This window comes from Bison bison, unplaced genomic scaffold, assembly GCF_000754665.1.
Source record: "Bison bison bison isolate TAMUID 2011002044 unplaced genomic scaffold, Bison_UMD1.0 scf7180017864242, whole genome shotgun sequence".
NCBI classification, from domain to species: Eukaryota; Metazoa; Chordata; class Mammalia; order Artiodactyla; family Bovidae; genus Bison; species Bison bison.
In genome coordinates this window covers 958,957-968,472 of record NW_011494814.1, presented here as the reverse complement: position 1 = coordinate 968,472, position 9,516 = coordinate 958,957, and the positions used below count along the sequence as shown (strand labels likewise).

Sequence of the window (9,516 nt, the reverse complement as noted above, 5' to 3'; positions counted from 1 at the left end):
CCATGAATCAGCATGCCAGGCCTCCCTGTCCATCACCAACTCCCGGAGTTCACTGAGACTCACGTCCATCGAGTCAGCGATGCCATCCAGCCATCTCATCCTCTGTCATCCCATTCTCCTCCTGCCCCCAATCCCTCCCAGCATCAGACTCTTTTCCAATGAGTCAGCTCTTCACATGAGGTGGCCAAAGTACTGGAGTTTCAGCTTTAGCATCATTCCTCCAAAGAAATCCCAGGGCTGATCTTCTTCAGAATGGACTGGTTGGATCTCCTTGCAGTCCAAGGGACTCTCAAGAGTCTTCTCCAACACCACAGTTCAAAAGCATCAATTCTTCAGCGCTCAGCCTTCTTCACAGTCCAACTCTCACATCCATACATGACCACTGTTTACGTTGGTCATAACTTTTCTTCCAAGGATCAAGTGTCTTTTAATTTCATGGCTGCAATCACCATCTGCAGTGATTTTGGAGCCCCCCAGAATAAAGTCTCTCACTGTTTCCATTTTCCCCCCATCTATTTGCCATGAAGTGATGGGACTGGATGCCTTGATCTTAGTTTTCTGCATGTTGAGTTTTAAACCAACTTTTTCACTCTTCTTTTTCACTTTCATCAAGAGGCTCTTTAGTTCCTTTTCACTTACTGCCATACGGGTGGTATCATCTGCACATAGGATTGAAATAGCTCAACTGGAATTCCATCACCTCCTCTAGCTTTGTTTGTAGTGATGCTTCCTAAGGCCCACTTGACTTCACATTCCAGGATGTCTGGTCTAGGTGAGTGATCACACCATCATGGTTATCAGGTCATGAAGATCTTTTTTGTATAGTTCTTCTGTGTATTCTTGCCATCTCTTCTTTATATCTTCTGCTTCTGTTAAGTCCATACCATTTCTGTCCTTTTTTGTGCCCATCTTTGCACAAAATGTTCCCTTGGTATCTCTAATTTTCTTGAAGAGATCTCTAGTCTTTCCCATTCTATTATTTTCCTCTGTTTATTTGCATTGATCACTGAGGAAGGCTTTCTTATCTCTCCTTGTTGTATCTCCAACTCAATGGACATGAATTTCTTATCTCTCCTTGCTATTGCTATCACTAACTCAGTGGATGTGAATTTGAGCTAACTCCGGGAGATAGTGAAAGACAGGAAAGCCTGGCATGCTGCAGTCCATGGTACCACAAAAAGTCGGACATGACTTAGTGACTATATACACACACATACACACACATACACATACATACATACATACATACATAGGGTGTGTGTGCATGCTCAGTCTCTCATTCCAACTCTGTAGCCCTGTGGACTGTAGCATGCCAGAGTCCTCTGTCCATGGAATTTTCTAGGCAAGTCATACTGTAGTGGGTTTCCATTTCCTTTTCTAGGGAATCTTCTTGACCCAGGGATCGAACTCATGTCTCCTGTATTGGCAGGTGGTTCTTTACCACTGTGCCACTTGGGAAGCCTGTTCATAGGGTAGACAGATTTATTAATAAATATTTATGATTGGATAAGATTTCTTGCTCCTGATAGACTGACTTTAAAATTTTTTAAATTTAATATGTTACAAATATATATTTTTGTTCCATATGTTGTATATATGGAACAAATATATATTTGTTTTGTTGTTGTTTTATTGTTTGGCCGGGCAGCATTTGGGATCTTAGTTTCCCAATGAGAGATCATTGGAAACATGGAGTGTTAATCCCTGGACCACCAGGGAAATCCCTGGATTAATGAGTTTTTAAATACATTTATCAGTTACTTATTTATTGTTTTCTTTGAACATTTCCAATTAATGTTATTAATAGATAACATAAGAAGATAACTTTTAAAATATAATATAAATTAATGTAGATTATCCAAACATGTATTCTATATATTATCTAGAGATTAAGAGTATTTTATCTCCTTAGGGTATTATGCTTGTCAGTGATAATTTAACACCACTGATCAAAATATTTTTCCTAAAAGCACTCTGTACTTCAAGAGGTAATTTTCTATTTTTCTGCTATGTAAATACTTAAGAAAAAAGTATGGTATGGTGTAAACTGGACTTCTGTAACTCCAGTCTCTCCCTCTTTACTCATCAGAGACTTTTTCTCAAAGCTGATTTTAGCTAGGTATTAGGAGATTCCTAATAGCTAGGTAAGGATAACTGACTCATTGGAAAAGACTCTGATACTGGGAAAGACTGAAGGCAGGAGGAGAAGGGGACAACAGAGGATGAGATGGTTGGATGGCATCACCAACTCGATGGACATGAGTTTGAGCAAGCTCCAGAAGTTGGTGATAGAGAAGTCTGGTGTGCAGCAGTCCATGGGTTTGCAAAGAGTTGGACATGAATGAGCTGAACTGATTAGGAGACAATCTGATTAGAACAATTTATAGTCAGGAGTAAAGCTTATTTTCATTTTTTAAAAGGAAGCCATACTAATAAACAAATCTTTAATTGGTAGAACACAGAGAATCTTTCGTGTTCTTGCCTGTCTCTCCACACCACACATATTTACCCCTCCAAGAGTTATGTCGGTCAACACTTTGAAATATCTCTTCTGAAACTTTAACAGCATCTCATCATGACATTGTTTTAGAAATAATGTTAATTTTCTCATGGTATTGAGTGTAAAAATGGAAATGTCATAAGCTGAGTTAAATGCACATGGTGTACACATTTTCCTTACTAACCATCTTTTTTTCTTTTCTAGTTAAAAGTCTCTCAATATGGTATAGAGCTAGTAAAAGAGAAGAGATTTAGAATTGGGTGGTAGGCTGTGACGCCAAGCTTTTAAGTGTCCACTTAGTGCTGAAATAGAATTTAAATGGGGAATTTATAGATGGCTATAGTGTTCTTTGTAGAAAGGAATCTGTAGCAGGTGTTTAGATTTGGGTTGAACCAAACTATAACAGACTCAACAAGATCCATCCCATCCCCACTTCTTCTCAAGTTCATTTTACTAAGTCTTGCTCCAAGGGCAGATATTACCGTCTAGCTATATTTTGCTGTCATTCACTTGAAAGCGGATTTATTCTATACACGGTCACAAAAACTTTTGATAGACTCTGAGTGTGACCTCTCCTAACTTAGGCAGGAATTTTTAACCCATGGTCCATCAGTGTTATACCAGTATGTGAATGGTCTTCAGGGCATCCAAGAATCTCCTGAAATGGCATATTCATACATTTTCACCAGTTACTCAAGGGAGCATATTTATCCTGAAAATCTGTGTCAAGAATTTTGAAGAGTCTGATACTTTATCCTACATGCAAGCTAGTAAGTTGGCCTGCTGCAGTTTAATGGATACTGGTAGAAGATGCAAGACCTTTGATTCAGAGATGAGGAAAGTTTAATACAGCATTAGCAATTGCCGGGGTATCAGCATGTAATTCTCTGAGCCCTAATTCCTATAGGGTGATGCAAAAAGGACTAGATAATACCTGCACACACAATAGCTTGTGTTACAAGAACTCTGATCTTAGGGACTCTAAATCTTTTAGAGATGTGTTCTTTTTCCTCAGAGGGAAAAACACTAGCTCTATCTTCCAGGGCCATTCTCTACACAAGCAAACTTCAGTGGACAGTTTGGAGCAAAGGATAGTTAGTACCTTGCCTGCAAGATGCTCAGAAATGCAAGAGACTTAAGGAAACTTGTCTTTCATTGATCTGAATCACTGTTATGGGGATTATTATAGGTGAGAGGATCTAGAGCTGAAATAGTCCTATAGAGATTCTTGGAGCTTAATGAAAAATGAAGTCAGCTATTTGGACAGAAAGTGACCAAGGTTTCAAGTATGTAATCTTTCCAAAATTGTATATGATGCAGAATCTTAGTCTTAATCATGATTCAGTAGTGGACAGATCCTTATGATGTTAATGCTTTCACATTCTAATATATTATATCACGGCAGGTATCTGTCCTATTTTTAAGCTTGCTCTCTTCCTGATTTGTTCTATTTATCCATACATTTTAACTTCCCCAGAGTTCACTTTGTGCCTTTGCTTTATATTATTTAAGCTTTTCCATCACTCAGTAAGATGTGTTTGGTAATATCTTCACTTTACAGGTAAGGTCACAGATAGTAAGGATTTGAAACTAGACTCAAAACTGTTTGTGTTGAGTTAGTATAGAGTAGAAATGACATCCTAATACTACCTTCCGTCTGTCTGTTTTAGATTTATTTTCTGTTTTCAATCTTTATTCTGGGGCTTTTCTATTAATGCTATTAATTCTATCCAATTAATGCTATAGGCCCCATCTTTTATATTGCCTTTAATACCTTCCATTGGCTTACAGGTATTGAGTCTTCTTGCATCCTCAAATTTTACTAAATCATAACCTTTCTTATCTTCTGATTTCATCATTAACTATCTCTATAAAGCTAATGATTACAATTGCAAAATAAACAGATCATCAAAACTTGCTAATCACACCTAGCATTATGCTGAAGTATTATATTAAAGATTATTATGCAGAGATTATGATATTGTTTAGCAAGTTATGATATTGTTTAGCAAGTTATGATATTGTTTAGCAAGTTACAGTCTACGGTTCTTTTTTCCACATAGTTTTTGTAATAATCACAAGTGAATAGATTTCCATTTTGTGAGTTATGGTGGCATGGCTTATAATATATTCCTGTCTTTGCATAGCATGGCACTCTTGAATATACCTTAATTTAATGATGTGTCACACTTAAAAGTCTTGGTTAAAATAACTTGTGCATGCATGTTCAGTTGCCAAGTCACATCCTACTCTTTGCAACCCCATGGACTATAGCCTGCCAAGGTTCTCTGTTCGTGGGGTTTTCCAGACAATACTTGGAGTGGGTTGCCATTTCCTCCTCCAGGGAATCTTCCCAACCCAAGAATCGAATCTGTGTCTCCTGCATTGGCAGGTGAATTCTTTAACCACCTGCTGCTGCTGCTAAGTCGCTTCAGTCGTGTCTGACTCTGTGTGACCCCATAGACAGCAGCCCACCAGGCTCCCCCGTCCCTGGGATTCTCCAGGCAAGAACACTGGAGTGGGTTGCCATTTCCTTCTCCAGGGTGTCTTTCTCACCCAGGGACCAAACCATCATCTCTTAAGTCTCCTGCATTGGCAGATGGGTTCTTACCACTAGAACCACCTGCTGCTGCTGCTAAGTCACTTCAGTCGTGTCCGACTCTGTGCGACCCCATGGACTGCAGCCCACCAGGCTCCTCTGTCCATGAGCTTTTCCAGGCAAGAGTACTGGAGTGGGGTGCCATTGCCTTCTCCGTCTTTAACCACCAGTAAGCCCCAAATAACCTGTGGTTTATAGTCAAGTCAGATCCAACTATAAATTTGGTGTTTGCCTACTGTCAATGCCCAATCACTTGGCACGTTGTTTTCCCCTTTTCTAGTCTTTTAGCCCAATTTTTATCCCAATAGGATTTACTGATACCATTCTAATATAGTTTAATGCAAATTCATTATCAGAACATGGCCTGATAGCTAATACACTCAGACCCAAATATCCTCTGTTGGGTGCATTCCCTAATTATTTTCTGCATGGGGATGTTTATATAAATGACAAACAAATATCTGTAGATGGTGCTGAACTATCAAACTGGAAAGTGCTCTTGAGGTGACAGTGGGACATAGAAATTGTCTATCAACAAATGGGTAAACAGATCATAGTTCATTAGTAGAATCTATCATTAAACTTCTACGTGTCCATATCCAGGGTACAGGACTGTTAACGAAAGTAATGGATGATAAAGAAATGTTATAGTTCTTCTGCGCTTGTTTTTCTAGAGATTGTGACCTCTTCGGAAGGGAAGAAATTAGTCTTCTTCATTTTGCATGCCAATGGTGAAACGCATTCTTGGAACAGAGTTCCACTTGGAACACTGAATGAAGGGATGAATGAATTCCAATTCTAATTATACTTATTTCGTATTTATGTTTCATTAAAGAAATCCCCCATATCTGTCAGAAACCTACAACCACCCTTTGCATACCATAATCATGGCCGTTGATCTAAAAAAAGAAATTTTTAGAGAAAATTAAGTATTTTATAAATTATTTTTTACAAATGCTTAGAAATTTCTAGTATATTCTGGGTTTCAGAGCTGAATTCTTTACATTATTAAGAGTATACCCTTGTAAATTCTACAGAGTATAGTCTTAGATTCAAGATGTGTCAGGACTCTCTATTAAGCAAGGAACCAAGAAAATCAGTTGGAACCAAATATACCATTGATAGTGTCTTTACTTCCAAATGATAGCACCAAATGGATGAAATCTGGAACAGTGGAATATTTCCAATTAGAATCATATTAGACCTATTTTATAGTCAATTATAGTTCCATAAAATTTGAATTTCATTAATTCTGTATTTCACAAAATTGTACCTATAATAATTTAAGTTGATTAGGCCAAAATTTAAAAAAATTTAATCATGTAAAATAGAAGAGATTACAAAGAGGCTGACATTTTTCTAGGGATCTTTTCTCTAGAAGGACTGTTCATCCATCCCATGACTATGTGTACATAGTACCTGTAACAAAAATCTTTGCACAGAAAATCATGTGTAAGCATACACTGAAAAACACTGTGATTAATTTTGCTTTTTACCATGATTTATTAATAGTGGTGAAGATTGTTATTTTTATACAAACCAGTAGAGGGATAAAATTTGATAAACTTGGTTGAACTTAATATATATAAAGAAACAAAATAATTAATGATTCTAGGGAAAGAATGAATCAGTAGTTCAAATATACTAATTCCTTTCTGTCTTTACTCTGAACATTGCTCACTTTCTCCAAAGTTTATTATCTACTGTCACTGAATTTTGTCTTCAGTGGTGGTCAGGCATGGTCAGATATATTGATATATCTCAAATAATCTTAGGAATAAAATTTAACTAGAAATTTATTAATGTATTGTAAAGAGGCACATTTAATTCCCTGAACCCAAAGTAATGTCTGACATATTGATATATATACCTAAATATCTCCATACACGCATAGTCACACAGACTACGTGGATGGAAACAGAGCTCTCACCTATAACACAGTTAGAAATTCTACTGTGTTAATGAGAACTGTTTAATGGGCAGAAGCTTTCTATTTGCCCAAGGAGAGCACTGAACTCCAGAAATGAGTATAACTCTGCATGGCTATTTGGTCTGGTGTCCCACTGTAATAATGACTTGATTTATTTTGTCCAGGTCTACTCTGGCTTCCCAACTCCAGGTGAAAATGTTCTTTTATATGTTCAATATCGATTTAGAGAGACTGTTCTCTTTCTGAAAAACACAGGCCATCTCTGGACTGTGCTTTTCTACCTGGAAAAATTGAGCAACTGCACATATATTGTACAGTTTTAATAATGATACGTTAATAGTTACTGTTTATTGCGTTATTCATGTGTCAGCCACAGTGACAAGCTCTTTAGCATGCTATCTTAACTTTGTCAGCATTTGAGTTTGCTAATTTGTAACTCATTTTTGCTATCTTAAAATGTTGCTCACTATAAGCATTTATTTTCTATTCCAGGTATCTATTTTACATGTGTGTCATCTCTTAGAAATTATGAAAGCTGCAAAATCTCACTTTTGTTTGACTGAGTCACTCTCTTACCCGTCTGTTTCTCAGTTTGGAGAAAGTATACTTCTCGAATTTGGTGGCAAAATCAAAGTAAGCATTATGAACTTATGGAAGTTCTTATTTTCCTCTCAGTTTTAAAGTTTAGGACATTTGTAGCCTACACGTAGAAGCTATCATTATCAAATCATTGCTGTTACACTCCCTGCTCCCTGCCTCAACGCAGTACAGGAAAATTTCAGTGTGGCTTTTACACCTGGCTGCTGTTTCTATGCTCCTTTATCTCAGACTCACTCAGCATTTCTTTAAATATACTTCATCAATTCCCTCAAAGTTGGACCTTTCCATTTTCAAGTGCAACCTAAAGTTTTGTTTTTCTTTTAGAACAAAACCTGTGACCCCAATCTCTACTTTGATTTTTATTTCTTGTTATCCTTATAAATTCTTTAAAATGAAAGCCCTACTCTCCCCAAATAACCAAATGCTTCCAAATTTCTTTCTCACCCCATGAACTTACCATGACTTTCAATTTTTCCCAGCCAACTATAGTCCCCTTCCTTGTATAGCTCCACAGTGGAGCTGACCTACTACCAATAGACACTCTCAGTCTTTATCTCCATAATGTCTTGGCAGCATCAGATGCTTCTGATCACTCTATCCTTTTTCGTGACCCTCTGATCCCTTGACTTGCATGATGCCATGCATTTCTGGTATTCCTCCCGGTTCTCTGCTTGTTGTTCAGGGTTCTCGCCTTATTCTCTACTCCCTACATGAGTCTACCATTCATTTCCATGGTTTATAAAAGCAAGTAAAGATGCTGACAACACAGCACTTGTTCCTTTTTGACCAGTGTCTCTCCTGAGCTCTAAACCCATATACACAGTTGTCTGTTGACCATAGGCTTTCATATGTCCACTGGGCACTTTAAAATCAAGGGGACCCAAAATTTACTGTATAGTGTCTGCCCACGGTATGTATCTTGTTCTGTCAAACTGTTGGCAAGTACACTTCTGTTTGCTTTGACCGTTGAAATCTGGGCTATTTTTCTTTTATCTCTTGGTTTCTGGACACACTACTTATTTTAATAGATTCTTTACATTGTTTATTTGCCTTGATGTTTTTGTTTGTAAACTTTTGCATTGTTTCATATTCCCCAGAAACCACAAATTCTTTATATTTAGTCTGACTTTTGATAGAAGATGCCTGGTGTTTAATAGGTGTGTATGGGTGTGTGTATTTGCACACCTTAAGGGTAAATCAAAGAAAGACTCCAAAGATGAGTATTGACCTCGAGTAAGTTTGGACAATTGAAATAAGCTAAACATTTGAAAGAACTGTGTTTACAATTATAGAAGTAGATACTTCACATACTATGATTCTAATGTCATTTTGTCATTTTTAGACTTCTTTCTTTTGAGACATCTGCAGTTTGCATTAATTGTGTTAAAGTCTATGGCAAACACAGACTTAATTATGACTGTGATAGCAGAGGAGGGAGTCCCTTCAGCGGGAGCCTTGAGAATGAGCGAACGGTGCTCGGCGGGGCACCACCACTTTGTGTTGAAACCCCTGAGTATCCTCAGGTTTACAGAGGTGAAGAGCTTATTCTCTGAGTCCATCAGGTAGTAAGTATGCATGTAGTACTGTTATGTATAGTCCATCTCAGCTGAAGCATACTCCACAAAGGGCAGTATGGTGACTGAAGGCAGGTAGCTTATGAAAAGGATTGGTTCAGTTTAGTCGCTCAGTCGTGTCCGACTCTTTGCAACCCCATGAATCACAGCACTCCAGGCCTCCCTGTCCATCACCAACTCCCGGAGTTCACTCAGACTCACGTCCATCGAGTCAGTGATGCCATCCAGCCATCTCATCCTCTGTCATCCCCTTCTCCTCTTGCCCCCAATCCCTCCCAGCATCAGAGTCTTTTCCAGTGAGTCAACTGTTTGC

At 38.0% G+C, this 9,516-nt stretch overlaps 1 protein-coding gene across 1 annotated transcript in view; it reads left to right on the top strand.

Moving 5' to 3' along the window:
• Nucleotides 1-7,208: 7,208 nt before the first annotated feature.
• NPAS3 (neuronal PAS domain protein 3) overlaps nt 7,209-9,516 on the top strand; it is a 940,521-nt gene continuing 938,213 nt past the window's right edge. The window contains exon 1 of the mRNA XM_010847026.1: nt 7,209-7,662. The gene's annotated coding sequence lies outside the window, so the exon portion shown is untranslated. The remainder of the gene's footprint in view (nt 7,663-9,516) is intronic.